This window comes from Trichechus manatus, unplaced genomic scaffold (assembly GCF_000243295.1).
Source record: "Trichechus manatus latirostris isolate Lorelei unplaced genomic scaffold, TriManLat1.0 scaffold00012, whole genome shotgun sequence".
NCBI lineage: Eukaryota > Metazoa > Chordata > Mammalia > Sirenia > Trichechidae > Trichechus > Trichechus manatus.
Window position 1 is genome coordinate 16455799 of NW_004443948.1, and position 19891 is coordinate 16475689.

A 19891-nucleotide genomic window follows, 5' to 3' on the forward strand; every position below is an offset into this window, starting at 1 on the left:
ATTTTAAATGTATAAAATATGAAAATATAATTAAAAAATGCCTTATATATTAGGAGAGTAACAAAGAACATTTCTAAATAATTCATGGGCCAAAGTAGAAATCAAAATACAAATTAGAAACTATTTAGTAATGAATAACAATGAACAGTTATACAGCACACCAGATGCTATAAAGCAGTAGTTAAGGGAAATGTATAGGCTTAAATTCATTTGAAAAATAATGATTGAAGCTTTCAACTCAAGAAGTTAGAGAAAGAATAGAAATAGAAAGCAAACAAAAGAATATAATACAATCAGAAAATTAATGAAATAGAAAAAAAAGAACAATAAAGAGGATCATCAGAACTCATATAACGAGTACATACAGATCTGTTTCTATGTGCTTTAAGGCTTTCTGAAGTTTTTTAGTCTATCTTTGAGACTAAAATACATTGTTTTAATTGTAAGACATTACTTATTAATGCTATTGTAATTAAACCAAAGGAGATATTACCAAATCAGTGGAGCAAGGATGAACTATTCAATAACTGGTGCTGGGATAAATAACTATACCTATGGAAATGTATACAACTAGACACCTATCTCTTACCATATACAAAAACTTCAAGTTGATTATATTATATGCTAAATGTAAAAAGCAAAGTTAATCATTTTAGAAGACAATATCTGTATGCTATTGGAGGAGGAAATACTTTTTTAAGCAAGATAAAAACAAACTTTAAGGGAGTAACAAGTAAAGACATGCAAAAGTGCTCAACATCATCAATCTCTGAGGAAATATAAATATTAAAACCTCAGTGAGATGTCACTGTTCCCTCACAAGAGTGACTAAAATGAAAAGAACTGACAGTACCAAGTGTTGCTGTTTGTATGGAGTTATTTGGAACACTTATACACTGCTTGTCAGAGTATAAATTGCGATAACCACTTTGTAAAACTGTCAGTATCTAGTAATTCAAAACAAATACCCTAAGACCAAGCAAATCCACATGTTAAATATTCACAGCATCTTTATTCATAATTCTAATGTTCCCATCACTAGAAAAAACTCAAATATCCACCAGCATGAGAATGAATGAATTGTTCTATAGTCTTACAATGGAATACAACTTAGCAATGGTAAAGAATGAACCACTGCTATTCACGACAACATGGATGAATCTTACAAAGAGAATGCCACCCAAAAGAAGCTACATAAATGAGTAAACGCTCTAGATTTCTATTCATATGACAGCTACCATCAGGCAAAACAGATCTATTACGACTGAAGTTAGAATACTGGTTACTTTTGTGGGAAGTATTGAGAGGGAGGGGGCACGAGAAAGCCTCCTGGGGTGCTGAAAATGTTTTATATCTTGATTAGTATGATGGTTATGCAGGCGTATTGAAATGTAAACATTCACTGAATATAGACTTAAGTTTTGTGCATTTAAAACAAATAAACCTATTTATCAATCAGATCCATAAAAAGAGTGAAAATACAAAATGACAAATAAGAGTGCTAATATTTACAACCCGCAAAGGATTATAACTGAGAAGGATTAGTATCCAAATTGCATAAAGAACTCCTAAAATTAGTAAAAGAAAAAAAAAGCAAACAATTCAGGAAAAAGTAGGGAAATTACACAAACAGGCAGTTATTAGAAGAGGAAAGCTCATAGTAAACTGAAAAGCTGTTCAAGCTAACTAATAATTAGGGAAATGCAAATCAAATGAAAATGAAATATCATTTTATGTGTATCAGATGGACAAAATTAGTCAGGTAACACAAGGCTTGGCAGACTGTCACTTACTAGGAGCCTTGAGTTATTTCTGGCAGGTGTATACATGGTATATTTGGGAGAGCAATTTAACAATTCTAGGAAAATTGAAAATGCACATAACCTTTAACCAGTCATTGCATATCTATGTCTATAACCTAGCAGCATTTTCCCAAATATTCATAAGAAGATATGTTAAAGTATAAACTGTTTATAATAGATAAAACGTGGAGAAAAACTGTCACCCAATAGAGATATAAATAAACTTTAACTGTAGTCTGTTGGTACAATGTAATACAATTCCTTGATTTAAATAAATGAATATATCAACCCATATGAAAATATACATATGTCACAAATATAATATTGAATAAAAGTAAAATGTAGTGTGATAACACTTTTGTAAATTTAAAACACAAACAATAGTATATTGTTAATGGACATATACATATATAGTACAATTATAAAAATATTCATGAGAAAAATATACACCAAAGTCAGAATAGTAGATGATGAAGAAGAGATGGGATTTTGACTATATCTGTAATATTTTATTTTTAAAATAGATCTAAAATAAATATGCACTATGTATCAATCTGTTATATCTGTATGGAGGGTATTGTATTATTTATTGTACTTCAGAGTTATTTAATAATTAAAAAATTTAATTAACCAAAAAGAAATGATTAGAATAGACCATATCCTTTGAATTCTCTGTGAATTATTTTCTTTTTGACCTGATTACATGTACATCACTATTTTATAAAATATGAGAGAAGATTACTGTAAGGAATTTTCTGTGTACTAAACTGTCATTTGTTTTTCGACCTTTTAATGCTAGAATAGTTTCTTCTAGAGACAATACAGTATAGGAGGAAAAGCTCTGACCTGGAAGAAGAAACTGGCTTCCATCCCAAATGTTTTTAATCTAGATTAATCTATTTACTTCATTAGGTCTTGGTTTCTTCATCTGTAAAATAATGAGTTCGGACTAGATCATTGATAATGTCCTTTCCAGACCTAAAATTGTACTATTGTTTTGAAAAGATGCCTTCTGTCTTCCTTGATAGGCAAAATAGATGTAGATAAATTAAGGAACTTTTTAGTGTCCTGATTATTTTTCTTCATCTGTATCTGTAGATATAATCTATAAATTGGTGAAATCCCACCAACTGACAGTGTAGAACCTAATATTATACTTTATAAAACTTTACTCACTCTGCATATGTGTGTACTTCTTCATGAATCAATTTGGTGTTTCAACTCAGAACTAGTGCTTGAGGATTAACGGGTTGATTTTTCTGGCTTGTTTTTGTAATATGATTATTAATGGTGAAGTATTGATAAAGTCTTTAAGATTAAATTCTTCAAATGTCACCACTTTGTGTCCACAATGTCAATTTATTCATCTTTCTAGTAATTTATTGTCAAATATTCTCCAATTCAACTTTTCAACTAATTATGATAAATTATGAAAATCTCAGTGCATTTGATTTGATTGTAGCTTAAGTGATATTTTCAGAACGGATAGGGTAACATATAATGCATATTTTCATAATGGCATAAAAAGTGTATGATGACCAGGGCTTCTTCGACAAATGGTTGATTCTAGGACTGCAGGTGGAAATATACAAAATAAACCTGAAGCATCGTGTAGTTCCAGAAATGTAGAAAGTCGTCAAAAACAAACAAAATCTATAGTGGTGAGGGTGTGTCAAAGAGACACAGGAACCAACTGTAGGAGCTGCCAATGAACAAACCTGGAATAATTTGAGCAATGGAATAAATAAATATTGGATTATAATCCAAAGTATAAGATAAATATCCATATTTATATAAATAAACTGTTGAATAAATAAATGGGAGAGAAGAGACAAAATTCCCATGTAGAGGAATCCCACATAGTTTATGTAGATATTCTGCCCTCAAGGCAGAGGAGCATAAATTCCCACTCTTGGTGTAGGTGTACATAGTAACTTCCTTCCAAAGAGTACAGGAAGGAAAAGGGAGTGGGAGTAAGTTTACAGTGGAGAAACCTGACAAATACTACTTCAGCCAGGTCAAGGTCAACGTTAACAGTGATGACATTCGATAGTATTTTCTCTTGATATGCTATGATGAAAATAGCACTTTACCTTTGTGATCTTCCTGCCAAAACCCACAACCCCAGTTTGTTGTTGTTGCTAGGTGCCGTTGAGTCAGTTCCAACTCACAGCAACCCTATGTAGAACGAAATACGGCCCGGTCCTGCACCATCCTCATAATAGTTGTGATGTTTGAGCCCGTTGTAGCAGCCACTGTGTCAATCCGTCACATTAAGGGTCTTCCTCTTTTTTGCTGACTCTCTACTTTACCAAGCATGATGTCCTTCTCTAGGGACTGGTCCCTCCTGTTAACAAGTCCAAAGTAAGTGAGACAAAGTCTCGCCATCCTTGCTTCTAAGGAGCATTCTGGCTGTACTTCTTCCAAGACAGATTTGTTCATTCTTTTGGCAGTCTATGATATGTTAATATTCTTTGCCCACACCATAATTCAAAGGCATCGATTCTTCTTTGGTCGTCCTTATTCATTGTCCAGCTTTCACATGCATATGAGGCGATTGAAAACACCATGGCTTGGGTCAGGCGCACCTTAGTCTTCAAGGTGACATCTTTGATTTTGTACACTTTAAAGAGGTCTTTTGCAGTAGATTTGCCCAGTGCAATGGGTCATTTGATTTCTTGACTGCTGCTTCTGTGGGTGTTGATTGTGGATCCAAATAAAATGAAATCTTAGACAACTTTAGTCTTTTCTCCATTTATCATGATGTTGCTCATTGGTCTAGTTGTGAGGATTTTTGTTGTCTTTATGCTGAGTTGTAATCCAGGAGGTAGCATATGATCAACAACCAATGGTATTGAAAGGAGAAGTCCAAGCTGCACTGAAGACATGGGTGAAAAACAAGGCTACAGAAATTGACTAAATGCCAAATGAGATATTTTAACAAACAGATGCAGTGCCGGAAGTGCTCACTTGTCTATGCCAAGAAATTTGGAGGACAGCTACCTGCCCAACCAACTGGGAGAGATTCATGTTTATGCCTATTCCAAAGAAAGGTGATCCAACTGAATGCAGAAATTATTGAACAATATCATTAATATCACATGCAAGTAAAATTTTGCTGAAGATCATTTAAAAGTGGTTGCAGCAGTACATCAACAGGGAACTGCCAGAAATTCAAGCCGGATTTAAAAGAAGATGTGGAAGGAGGGTTATCATTGCTGAGGTCAGATGGATCTTTGCTGAAAGCAGAGAATAGCAGAAAGACGTTTACCTGTGTTTTATTGACTATGCAAAGGCATTCGATCATGTGGATCATAACAAATTATGGATAACATTGAGAAGAATGAGAGTTCTAGAACACTTAATTGTGCTCATGAGGAACCTGTATATAGACCAAGAGGCAGTCGTTCAAACAGAACCAGGGGATACTGTGTGGTTCAATGTCAGGAACGGTGTGCATCAGGGTTGTATCCTTTCACCATACTGATTCAATCTGTATGCTGAGCAAATAATCCAAGAAGCTGGACTATATGAAGAAGAATGTGTCATCAGGATTGGAGGAAGACTCATTAACAACCTGCGACGTGCAGATGGCACAGCCTTGCTTGCTGAAAGTGAAGAGGCCTTGAAGGACTTACTGATGAAGATCAAAGACCACAGCCTTCAGTACGGATTACAGTTCAACGTAAAGAAAACAAAAATCCTCCCAACTGAACCAATAAGCAATATTATGACAAACGGAGAACAAATTGAAGTTGTTAAGGATTTCATTTTACTTGGCTCCACATTCAACACCCATGGAAGCAGCAGTCAAGAAATCAAATGATGTAGTGCATTAGGCAAATCTGCTGCAAAAGGCCTCTTTAAAGTGTTCAAAAGCAAGGATGTCACATTGAAGATAAGATGTGCCTGATACAAGCCATGGTGTTTTCAATTGCCTCATATGCATGTGAAAGCTGCACAACGAATAAGGAAGACCAAAGAAGAATTGACACCTTTGAATTGTGACATTGATGAAGAATATTGAATATACCATGGACTACCAAAAGAATGAACAAATCTATCTTGGAAGAAGTACAGTCAGAATGTTCCTTAGAAGCAAGGATGGTGAGACTTTGTCTCACATACTTTGGATATGTTATTAGGAGAGTCCAGTCCCTGGAGAAGGGCATCATGCTTGGTAAAGTAGAGAGTCAGCAAAAAACAGGAAGACTCTCAATGTGATGGATTGACACAGTGGCTGCAACAATGGGCTCACGCATAACAACAATTGTGAGGATGTTGCAGGACCAGGCAGTGTTTCCTTCTGTTGTACAAGGGTTGCTGTGAGTTGGAACTGACTGGATGGCACCTAACATAACTTTGTAAACCACTGCAGAATGTCGGTGTTCTAATTATTTTTGTGTAATGAATCACCCCAAAACAGCAACAGTTAGTGGCTGAAAACATCACCAGTCATTATTATCTCTCATGGTTCTGGGTTTGACTGGGCTCAGCTGGGCGATTCTTGCTCAGGGCCTCTCATATGGTTATAGTCAGATGGTGAATGGCTTGCTCACTCACCTATTGAACAGGGGCTGGGAAGACTCAAACAGTGGGACCTGAAAGAACTGGGGCTGTTCGTGCATATCTCTCTCTATGACTTCTCTTTGTTTCTCTCCAGCATAATGGCTTTAGTGTGGCTGAACTTACACCTTGGCTCAAGATTCCAAGGCACATGTCTTGAGAGAGAGCCAGGTGGAAATTTTCTCTCTTTTTATGACTCAGACTCAAAATTAGCATAGTATCATTTCTGTTGTTTAAGGGAGTCACTAAGGCTACTGCATCTATGCAGTGGGACTTAGACACTACCTCTTGATGGGAGTACTGTCAAAGAATTTGATGACACATTTTAAAACACTGCAGTGAAAGAGTCCAAACTCTTGTAATTTTATTTTATGAAAGAAAGACTTTACCTCTGGAGTTATCCAGAGACAGAAACCAAATAGTACCCAATATTTCTGATAGCAGTCTTGTTGCCATTGTCACAAATAACTCTACTGATATTCTCCTCTTCTTTAATTCATTTAGGAGGATAAGATGTTCATTTTTAGACTTCTCAAAATGTTCTCTTCTCATCTAAGTTGATAACAGCTCGTCAGGGATTTTTCTCTTTAGCCCAAAGCTATCTCTACCCTAGACCCTATTAATAAGGTTTTTACAATAAAAGATATTAATATTGTTTTTTCATTGGGCTTTAATAAAAGTTATTGGTATTTCATTAATTATTGTATTGAGCACTTTTGACTCCTTGTTATTCATCATACCAGATGTATTAGTCTCTGAATTGGATTTTTCTATCCCTAATACCAATGACAGACTAAAGATCAGAAATATAATCAGTGCCACTCTCATCTTACCTCATAGATTTAATTCTGCCTCAAACATTGCTCTTAGTTAAATGAAAACAAATTAAATACAAACGATGCCGAAGTGTGGTGACATGTACCTGTTCTTAAGGTGCAAGTTGATGACACTATTTTTGTTTCTCCCATGTCCTTTAAACGGCTCAGTGAGGTGGTTCTATTTCTTACCCTAGCTAATATATTGTGCTTATTCTATAACCCTTTTTATTCTCTTTCTAATTATAGAAGAACTCTGATAACTTTCAAACTCAAGAACAGCCTCAGTAATATATCCAATCCAGCGTATTAATACAAATTTTTACTTGATTTATAACTAAATAACTTTTCTTAGCCCTGACCTGTTTCAGCCTAGAAGCTGAATGTAGGAAAGGGTGAGGGATTTGTCATTGGATTGTTTTCTCTTTTCCTGCTTTGAGCTTTGCTATCTCCTGCTCCAGGTTGCCTCTGATTCTTCAAGGTTTAGGGGTGGTGGAAAGGAAGGAAGGAAGGAAAAATATATGTGTACATGTCGCTTTCAGGTTCTAAGACACTATTGTGCTTATCTTCCTCCTCCTATTCATTTGACTGTTCTCATTCCCAATATCTTCCTGACCCTTTCCACACTCAAAAATTTCAGCTTGGGTAATTTGTACTCAAAGGGTTTAAGGAAGCAGAACCTGTAGGCCCTGTGGCCATGGTGACTACTAAGCACTGGGAGGTGTAGGTAAGCCTGAGGGAGGACAAAAAGCACAGGGAAAATGGATTTGACACCTGATATATACATATATATATTAGAAAAAGAGAATGAAGAGGATGAAGAGAGATGACAGATAAGACTAGAGGAAAGGAAGCAATGGCAGGAAGAGTGGAGCTTGAGCAGGTGGGCTCAGGGTTGTGTGCTGCCTGGACCCACATTATTCTCCTTTCCCATAGCCCTGAACTCCCTCAGTCACTGCCATATTTCAGTCAAGCTTCTGCTTATTTTCTCTTTTATGGCAAGAGAAAAGATATAGATTACACTGGAAATTCATAAGGAGTCACTGGGTGGTATACATGGTTCAGCGCTCGGCTACTAACTGAAAGGTTGATGGTTTGAATCCACCCGGAAGTGCCTTGGAAGAAAGGCCTGATGACCTACTTCCAGAAGATCATAGCCCTTGAAAATCCTGTGGAGCGCAGTTGTATTCTGAAATACATGGGGCTGCCATGAGTTAGAGTCTATGCTATGGCAACTAGTTTGCTTTCCTTTTTTTTCTTTTTTTTTTTGAGTATTCATAATATCCCTCCAAGCTTTGTATGATGCCTAAAATTAATTAAAGGGTAGGAAAAATCTTTCTTTACACAATTAGAACCGTTGCTTAAATGCAGATTTCCTAGGAACAGTATAATGATTAAACTCATTCATACTCAAGTGTCAGTGGTTAATATAAAAGCAGTCTTTGAAATGATCAGAGAAGGGGAGGAAGACCACTGGACTCCTGATGGGTGGTAGGAGACAACACCCGACATCCAGATGGGAAAATGGCAGAGAAAGAAGTTTAAAGAAGACTGGCTCTTTTTACCACATCTGTCTTTGGAAAAATAAGTAAAAGCTTTTTCTAAGATACATGACATCTTACATGGGCCATGTCCCAAATGTTCTCTCAAATGTACACAGAAATGGACTTACAAGGGGTAAGGAGAGCCAGATTCTCTGCAAACAGTGATTCTGATTCTGAAGAACACATTCAGTTGCTCATCAACACTGCTGGATTGAGAAATAAGGTCTTAGAATTACCAATTAAGTGTTTTCAAGATAAAAAGAATTCTACAGTGTTCCATCACCTACAGAGGGCCTGCGGGACAGAAGGTTTTCCCTCTAAAAGGGCTACACCTCTAAAATCTAACAATGATGGAACTGAGGCTTTGCAGTTGTTTTAAAGGAAACAGAAAAAAAAAAAAATTCCTGTCACAGTTCACGTCACTTCAGGATTGACATAACTTGCTTTCATTTGTATTTTTACTTAGTTTTGGTAATGTTGGTAGAATGAATGTCTCTTGGGAGATCAAATCTATGTAACAGGAGGAAAGCAGAGACCTGAAGCAACTATGTGGAAAATTCAGGGAGATTTGCTGCTCATGCGTACCTTGTTTCAAGGGGCTGCTGTGTTAAGGGACTGACATTATTTACCAATTCTTTTCCGTTTTTACAGCATTGTCTTGAACCTGGCTCTTTATGTTATATTTGGAGGCCAGCGTTAAGAAACTGCCTTTGAAATAACTTTGAAATAATTCATTCGTTACTGGAGATTCTTTCTCCTCCGGCATTTTTATGAATTATTGACTCCTTTATTATTTGTCATTTCATAAAAAAAGTCAAAAACTGCAGATGTTGTGGCTCATTTGAACTTCTAACTTTTGTTTTGTTTAAGTTTTAAGCCAACCCTCTTCTAATATTTACTTATTGTATAGGAAAGCCAAACCTTAGTTTGTCACTAAAGCCAAAAAAACCAAAGTCATTGCCATTGAGTCAGTTCTGAATACAGAGTAAAACTAAAACTGCTCCACTGAATTTTTTTTTTTGAGGGGGTGGCTGTAATCTTTGTGGAAGCAGATCATCAGGACTTTCTTCCGCAGCACTGCTGGGTGGGTTTAAACTGCCAACTTTTAGATTAGTAGTCGAGTGCAAACTGTTTGTGCTGCCCAGGGACCTTCTAGTCTATCGCTAGACACACATTTTAGGTGGGCATCATCTTTCTTTCGTACTCACGCGCCTCCCTTGTCTGCACTGCTCTGAGTGATTCTGCTGCCTCAGTTCCCTCTGACTCCTGTATCTCAGCACCTTCTTTCTGCCTTTCTCAAATAGCTTGGTTTTTGTTCTCAACAAATAGATGCAGCAAATGGTGATATTCCTATACTTTAGCATGAGTGAGGATATTCAAATTTTATTTGTGGACTCTAAAATATAATTTGAAGGAAAGGTTCACGGTAGTGAAAGTGTCAGGTGAAATTAGCTGGCACTCTACCTGATGCACCTGCCCCTTTCAATAAACACACCATAAAATTCTCGCCCTTTTATTAGTCACATCTAGAGGAAAACTCTCTTCACTGTTTCTTTGTCTGCATGTGACTTGTGGTTATCTAAAAAGAAGAAGAGATTTTCATCCCTCATTTAAGATAAGATTACAGCTCTAACAATTGAAAAGAACTAGGAAATGGTTATAGTATATTAACAAATCCATCATTTGGACTAAATGCCCAAGATGATAAGTAGAAGATCTTCCGGAATCATCCAGATAATCTCTTCAGGGTTCTACTTCTTGTTATGATGTCTTCGCTTCTCACATTATATCTGTTTTGAGACTATCACCAAACTAAACAAACAGGCATGGGAATGATGACAATGGAGTGAAGCAAATTCTTTGTGTTATAATGGTTACCTTGTTTTACTAAAATCAGTAGAGCTGATTTATGGTTTTGGGGATGAGTTTATTTAACTGACAGTATATAAGATAGAGTAATTCTCATTAAGGTAAAGTTTTGTAAGGGATTCTGCTTATGTGGCTTTGTTTCTTTTGGGCAATAGAATAGTGATTCTAACATCAGCAAAGGTCTACCTGATCTAGGTAAGTACCTCGAAAGATAATTGCAGGGATTCTTTAACTTCAGATTTTATAAGATAGTAAAAATATTTTTCTGTGATAACTGAGCCCACACTTTCTAGACACCTAGAATTTTGCTATACACAAAATTTTAAAGCTACTAAAAATTTCATCACTTTTAATCATTAAAAAAAAAAAACAACCCATCTCCCTTTAATTCCACTAGACTGTAACCACTGTAAATTATTTTGTGATTATATCTTTCCAGATTTTTTATTCCAAAAAATTTTTAATTGTCTCCAGGCTTTTCTTTTGGAAACTGTATTAGATGGATGTTGGCCCCTTGGAAATTTTCCTCTCTGTCTTTTAATGATGATTCTTTCCTATTTTTAAACTTTATCCATTTGTTATGTCTTCTGGGAAAATTATTCCATCTTATCTTTCAGTTCACTGATTCGTTCCCAGCAGTCATGGTTTTGGGTGTTACTGTTTACAATACCATAGGGGTTACATTTCCATGAGCTTTTGAATAATTTAGCAATAAAACACAAATTGTTTATTCTGTAATGTCCAACTTTATTTTGCACTGTTTACACTTTCGTATTTTATAAGTGTTGAGGGATGGTACCCAGGATATTTGCATCTTTATTTCTGCAATTCATGGGAAAAAAAAAAAAAAGAATGGAGGTGGCTTGGGAATATCAAGCAAGTTGGTAGTGTAGATGGATAATTACAGTTATGATCCTCAAGCTAATTCTTAAAAAATGGGACCTTTTCCCACTGAAATAGAATTGGATAATTGACATGCCTCTGTGTATGTTTTATAGCACTTTATAGTTTGTAAAGAGCTTTCATGTACATGATCTCTCTTGATCCTATAACTTTATGGGACGGGCAGAGAAGAGATTCTTAGCTCCATTTACACATGTGGTAGCAGCCACCTCAGTGGCTTCTGTGGTAGCAGCCACGTCAGTGGCAACTGCAGGGTAGGGTGGCGAGGAGGCACTTTACATCTTCTTCGGCAGGAATAGACATTTCCTGGCTGGGATCCAAAGTGAAAATAAATCATCCACTGTGCAGAAACATGGAAACCATGATATTCTCTTTGAAACACCATTAAATAGTCCTGCAGCAATTGTGGTTTTAGGTGTTACTGTTACAATACAATAGGTTTACATGTGCCAGATGGACCAGATGACTTAATCACTGACTAATGAGTTAGCAAATGTGGATAGTCTCATGAACACTTTGAAAAGCGTGAGATGGATTCAATGGAATACGTTAAAGTAGGAATACTATACACAGTTATCTTTCTCGTTTTCCCTAGCTCAATAAAATACCTACTAACCTGGTATTTGTCAGGTGCTCTCAGCTGGCAGTACTTCTCCTGTTTTCAGAACTTAGGCTAGTGCACAAGTCCTTTGAGTTTTGGTCCAGTGCTCCTCAAGTACACAACTCTACAAGAAGTTTGACTATTATTAATTTTTTTAATTTATTGTACTTTAGATGAAGGCTTATAGAGCAAATTAGTTTCTTATTAAACAATGAACACGCATATTGTTTTGTGACACTGGTTGCCAACCCTACAACATGTTAACGCTCTCCCCGTCTCGACCTTGGGTTCCCCATTACCAGCTTTCTTGTCCACTCCTGCCTTCTTATCCCTGCTGCTGAGCTGGTGTGCCCATTTAGTCTTGTTTTGTTTTATGGGCCTGTCTAATCTTTGGCTGAAGGGTGAACCTCAGGAGTGACTTCAGTACTGAGTTAAAAGGGTGTCTAGGGGCCATACTCTTGGGGTTTCCCCAGTCTGTCAGGCCAGTAAGTCTGGTCTTTTTTTGTGAGCTAGAATTTTGTTCTACATTTTTCTCCAGCTTTGTCCGGGACCCTTTATTGTGATCCCTGTCAAAGCAGTCAGTGGTGGTACCCGGGTACCATCTAGCTGTGCAGGATTCAGTCTGGTGGAGGCCATGGTAGTTGTGGTCCGTTAGTCCTTTGGACTAATATTTCCCTTGTGTCTTTGGTTTTCTTCATTTTCCCTTGCTCCAGACAGGGTGGGACCAGTGGAATATCTTAGATGGCCACTCACAAGCTTTTAAGAGCTCAGATGCTACTCACCAAAGTAGGATGTAGAACATTTTCTTTATAAACTCTGTTATGCCAGTTGAGCTAGATGTTCCCTGAGACCATGGTCCCCAGCCCTCATTGACTATTATTTTAACTGTATGTTTCACCATTGAGCTTAGACTATTCTCACAAAACATAAAGGGCAGGACTCAAGAACATATGAAAGGAATAAGATACACAGAAGTTAAGGAGGGAAGAATAAAGAAAGTAAATCAAGAGAGGAAGCTGAGGAGAGTGTGATCCAAATGATCTTTGGGCACTCAGTGGCCCACTGTCATAGGTCACCAATCCAGATTTGATTCTTAGATCTGAGCCATTGTGTACTGGTTATGTAAATGATGTCAATGGGAACATATATTGATATCTGTTACTTTCATAGCTAATATTCCAAGCCTTGAGATGTTTGTATCTATGTTTGCATGTACGTGTTTGTAATAATAACAAAATTCAACACAGCCACAACAATACCCTTCACTCTAAGGCCTGGACCTGGGCAACCACATCTCTTCTTTTCTCGGAAAGTGGCATAGGAGTCTCATGCTTTCACCTTGCCACTGCCATGAGAACTGGACCTTGACTCTGGGGCTAGCATGGTCCCTGTTCTTCTCCAGTTATACTCTTGCCATGTGGCTTCTTTGCTATAGGACAGGCCACCCACTCCCCCACCCCCCACCCCGTAATCTTTCAACTTAACTCTGTCAGTGCAGATGTGGAAAACTTGAGATCAAGAGGAAAGTCATGACTCATTCCTGTATAAATCTTGATTTTAAAAAGTTTCTATAGCTCTGAATCAAAAAACTAACAAGCAGAAATTGCCTAGAGGTATGTTTAAAATGCAATAACAGAAACTTCAAGTATTTTAACTTTTTCCTCATTTCTACTTGACTTCTCAACCTATGATGATTCTGCCAGAATAGTCCAGAATTGTGAATGAATCGAAGCCATTTCATTAGTACTAGCATTCTTGCTTAGAGTAAGTTATAATTATGCTACTCTTTAGTACAAGGCAAGGACTCACCCTGCTCTTGCTGTCTGGCTTCCATTTCTGGTTCCCGGCCACTCTCCGCTGTGGCAAGGACCCAGAAACTGGGAACAGGAGAAACACACTATCAGTTTGCATCACACTTACCTGGCTTTTTGCCGCTCTCAGCCGAGAGCACTTGAAAAATAACAACCAGGTTAGCAGCCATTTTATAGAGCTAGGGAAAAGAGAAAGCCAACAGTGCACAATATTCCTGCTTTAAACCGATTCAGTCCAACCCCGCACATATTTTTGAAAGCGCACTACATGCTAGGCACAAAGCATATAGAAATAAATAAAGAACTCCTTTAGGGAGTTTGCTTCAGAGGAAATAGATGTTTACAGCATATCGTGATAGGGGAAATTTAGTTGTATGTACACACTAAGCAGTCGTAATGTAGAGGCAGTCATTAGCCTAAAGGGAGGTTCACTCATCCCTCCTCATTAGACTTCTCGGCCCCTTCCTTATTGCAGATGGTGTCATGAGGGTTTAGGGGCTCCCTTAAGCCACGTAAGAGGCACTAGAACAACTGTGAGGGGATGGACTATTCTTGCACTCTGAAGATATTAAATTAGGGAGCCCTGGTGGCACAACTATTAAATGCTCAGCTGCTAACTGAAAAGTTGGCGATTCAAACTCACCCAGTGGCTCCGTGGGAGAAAGACCTGGCAATTTGCTGCCACAATGGTTACAGCCTAGAAAACCCTATGGGGCAGTTCTGCTCTGTCATATGGGGTTGCTATGAGTAGAAATTGACTCGATGTCACCTAATAAAAACAACAAAGATATTAAGGGTCTAACCCTCTTAAGTTATGTTAGGCAGGAAACAATTTTTTTTTAAGTGAGTAGAAAAATATCACTAACACAAACACATTTTTAAGTCAGTTGCAAACCTGCCTTAAAAGCTACCATGACGATAAGACATCTTTGCAGTTCAAGGAACACAGTAAGTAGATTGAAAAGTCATTGAGATAATACTGTGATATTGAACCACATCAGGCATAATAGCATCGATTCACCCCAGAAGGATATTGTGAATAATAACCAACTAATTGTTGCAGAAAATTTGAAAATAAATCAGTGAAAACCAGGAGACAGATATGGGTGACTCAATGCATCTGTTCAGTTTTCTAGAGTCCTGCCGAGTCTTCTGTGGTCAGGGTTACTGCCGTATTTGCAGCTCTGTTTGCCAGAGGCCTTGAGAAATTGTATCTAACTATCATGGCCTGCATCCAGACTCTTCTGAAGTACCTATGCTTTCTTCCTTGCTCATTGCTGAAACCTTAAAAACAACCAGGCTGAGAAGTAGAAAGAGACCTGTAGGGGGAAAAGATTATCCCTCAGTGCTGTTTTGCTTGAGGAAATAACCAGAGGTCTCTGGTAATAAAGTGAGCGTCTACCATTTTGGAAAAGTGACCTGGAGAGATCTGTTTCTGTCTCCTGCATAGCCCTTTTGCAGTATGCACTTTTCTTTTCTCAACATGTAAACAGCATTCATTGGCTTCTCTGACCCTCCATCTCTCCTGTCACTCCCATAGTCTTGTTGAGAAAATGACACCTTTACAAAGGGTCAAGTATTTGCCATATTAAAAAAACTAAAACAGAAAACCCTACATTTCTCTTTCAGAGAATTATGATTGTTGCAAGATATAAAGGCAAGATTTAGGTTAGCAAAACTCTCAGCTGAGTTTGTTGAAATCAGTGTGCCCCCTTAATGGTTGCTTTGCATGACTTCTGTGGAGGCAATTCTCTAGTGAAAGCTTCCATCCTTCTTTACTCTGTCATCTCTTTGATACCCTAGTGGGTGTTCAGAAACCTAAGCAATTCCCGTCCTGCTTGAGGTTGATTTCAGGATGCTGTGGAGTTATCAGGCAATCATCCCAAACAAGTGATAATTGACAGTACCTTCAAGGGTCCGTGTACATCTATAGGAAGGTTTTAATGGTTCAAAATTAGCCAATTATCATCTTCAATTTTCTTCAATTCCAAACCAATATAAAGACACATTATGGGCAATTTAGAAGACTACAAATAGATGAAGTTTTTATTATTATGTGTACACTTATAATCACAGCTTATATATGTTAAGTGTTTCCTCTATGCACCTTACATGCACTAGCTTATTTAATCCTCACCTTGAATCCGTGTGTTGGATTCTTTTTCACTCCTCCTGCCCCCATTTTACTGTTAAGTCTACCATCCTTTCACCTCACATTCACATCATCACCAAGGCCTATTGATTCCACCTCCAGGATACATCTCAAACAGTCCACTTAGCTCCATATCCAGGGTCAACACCCTAGTTCAAGTTGCTATCATCCCTCACTTAGCTTCTTGCAATAACTGTTCTCCTTTCCATTCTGGCTTCTATCCAGTTAATTTCCCACATTGTAGCCAGAATTACCTCTTAAAAATGCATATTGATTCATATTGCTCCTCAGTGTAAAATCCTGGTCTGCAAAGTCCTGTGGGAGGTGACCTACAGTACCCTGCCTATTCTGACCCTACCTACTTCTCCAGCCTCATTTTTTCCCTCCCTCTCCTTGCTCACTTCACTCCAGGCTCATGACAGTCTTTGCATTCTAGAGCATGCCAGACTTGCCTTGCCTTCACATGTGCTGTCTGCACCAGGCTACTTGAAGCACTCCCCCAGAATTTGGCAGGCTAATCCTACTCCTCCTCTAGGTCTCTGATAAAACATCATTTCTCAAAAAAACTGTTTTACTTGAGGCCAATTGATTTAATTACATGTACTTTCTAGCAGCAGCAAAACCAAAAAAACCAAACAGACAAACAAAAAACAAAAACCTTTTGCCGTCAAATTGATTTTGACTCATAGCGACCCTATAGGACAAAGTAGAACTTCCCCATAGGATTTCCAAGGAGCAGCTGGTAGATTTAAACTGCTGACCTTTTGGTTAGCAGCTGAGCTCTTAACTACTGCACCACCATGGCTCCACATAACAGCAACTAGATTAGTATTTTATCCAACAACGGGGCACCATAGCCTAGCCAAGCTGACACATAAAATTAACCATCACAGAAGGATTTCCAAACAAAGGATATTTAATCCAGTAATATGAAGATGCTACTCATTTTTCTCGGTACAGACATGTAGCCTGTCTTTCCAAATATCTATAATTGCTTTGCCCTATCTTACTTATGACAAAGCCCTCCTACTTCTATGTTGAGATAATAAGAGAAAAGAAATGCTAATAAAAATTTATGAACAACATCTTAGCAAATTTAATTCTTACAACATAGTTAAAGTTACGTAGGTAGTAAATTAAGGGTCTGAGGTTTACACAATGGTTTTTTTCTACTTCCAAAGTCCAGATTTTTTCACTGTGTCAAAGCTGCCTCTATGTCACTAATTCTCTTCTCCACTGCCTTTATTCCATTTCATTAAGCAACTCCTCTTCCTGCTATCCCAAAGTGCTGCTAGGCGCTAGCAAGATCTTGAGAAAGTTAAAGTCCTTCCTTTCTTAGGAAGATGGAGTGGGAGAGCTGTATGGAACAGAGGTGGCAGTCAGTGAATAAAATGCTTGAAATGAAGCTTTTAGAGGTTGTATAATAATTAGTCTGAAGAAAACCAGGGGTATAACCATAATTATTGAATGAATATGGATGATTTGCAAATAACTGCTATATTATTTGGAATTCTCAACTAGGTGGGAACTAGTTTAAGGGGAAAATAATAGGGAATATCTAGGTCTATCTGGTTATTATTTCATTTGTTCTTCATCATAATCCTGTTAGATGAGTAGAGTTCCTTTATTTTTACCATTTTAGAGAAAAATGAGTTGAAGCTGAAAGAGTTTACATAACTTGCCCAAGTGGTGGAACTAGGACTCCAACCTACTTCTTTTGATTCAGAGTTCAGTGATCTTTTACTTGTACTGGTTGCCACCCTATTCAGTGTACCCACAGGATGCTGTGTGAAGTTCTGTAGGTAATTTGTAGATTCACCACGGGATGTGCTCTCAAAGAACTTCTTTGTGAAAGATCAAACTACTGTACTCCTCACCCTCCTCACTCTGTCCCCACAGAAGCCTGTAGGCACACAAATGGATGTGCATATCCACAGTCACCAAGTCCTATCTTGTACTACACTCATGGAAATGCATTTTCCCAAGGTGAGACTTACCCAGAGGGAAGTGGGCAACTAGTTGTCTACTCAGTGGGATTGAGGGGTTCACAAGCTCACCTCTGCCCTCAAATATGACTCCACCTGCCTGCCAAGGTTCCACCTGTCTTACCTGATTCTCATGTCTCATCTATAAGAGAGCTAGAATTCATAAAAATGTGGTTGAATTGTCTTTAGAACCATGTTATTCATTAGGGACTTATGAAATCAATTTAGTGGGTTAAGATCAGCATTTAAAATTTGAAGTAAAATAATATGAAATAGAACATTTCAGAGTGTGCTGCATGAAATTAGAAGAAATATTGTCTCATGAAACTTTTGTGTCCATTTTTCTCAGTGTGTGTGTGAGCTTAAGTACAGGATCCTTATGAAAAATGTATTTCTTGGTGGATGGCAGTGAAAAAGAATAAGGTTGAGAGACTTTTTAACGGTTGGTTTTTATACTTATGAAATTAAGGATTCTTTTGACAATATGATAAAAATTATGACCCCTTTCCCAAGATAAATGCACATAAATCCATACACTTACATTTTGGGTACAATTTTAAAGCATTTTAGATCATATAAATCTCATCTCTCTTCTAGGCCATTTTCCTCAACATTTCAATGTTTTAGTCTGGACACCTTTAGTACTTTAGTGCTAAGAGCCTAGCCTAGAGAGAATAAGAGAATTATTCGATGTTTAATTAGTAACTATTTACTAAACACCTGCTACATGCCAGGCACTATTACAGAGGCTGGGTATACAAGGGTGTCCAAACCATACTGCCTCAGCTCCATAGAACTTACCTTTCAAAGGGGGAGACAGCTAAGTAAGCAAATGAACAATGTGATTTCTGATAGATGTAAGTGTTTTAAAGGAAATAATTGGAGTGGTGAGATAAAACTGGAGAGGAGGTGAGATAGCTTAGGGAAGGTAGTTTATTTTGGATTGGGGGTTCAAAGAATGCTTCTCTTATATTAGATTTAATCGCTATGTTCCTATCTGTGGTCATGACTCCCAAATACATTATATCCATTAGAGTGCCTTACAATTTTTCAGGTACTTCATGAATATTTATGAATTGGGAAATTTGTTTAATTTTTTCAAGATAGATGAAAAAACTATCGTGGCTAAGCCTATAGATTCTGGCAACAGATTTCCTGAGCTTGAATCTTCACTCTGCCCTTTTCTAGCTGTGTGGTTGTGGGCAAGTTACTTAATCTTGTTTTTTTTTTTTTTTTTTTTTTATTGTTGTACTTTAAGTGCAAGTTTACGATTCAAGTTAGTCTCTTATACAAAAATTTATATATACATTGTTATGTGACCCTAATTACTCTCCCTATACTATGACAGCATACTCCTCCTGTCCACCTCTGATTTCCCATGTCCATTCAACCAGCTCCTGACCCTCACTGCCTTCTATTCTCACCTCTGGCCAGGAGCTTCCCATTTAGTCTCATGTATCTACTTGAGCTAAGAATAAGCTTCAATTTCTTAAGATTTATTTCTAAAATGAGGATAACAGTTTTACCTACTATGAGATTGCTATGAAGATTAAATACATTTTAATCAATATAAAAAGCTTACATACCACCTGTTCTGATGTCCACCCCTGAACTTAGTGGCTTTTAGCAAGTGCTTAGGTCCTAACCACCCTCAAACTTACGACTTTAAAAAACAGCCTTTTTATTATCTCTCACAATTTTGTGGGTCAGGAATCTGGGTAGAGCTCATGAGACAGTTTTGCTTCATTTTTTTTTGCTACATCAGCTAAAGTCACTTGGCATTGTTTACCAAGTGGTTTCACTCATGTGTCTGGCATATGGTAGGGGTAGCTGGAAGACTAGG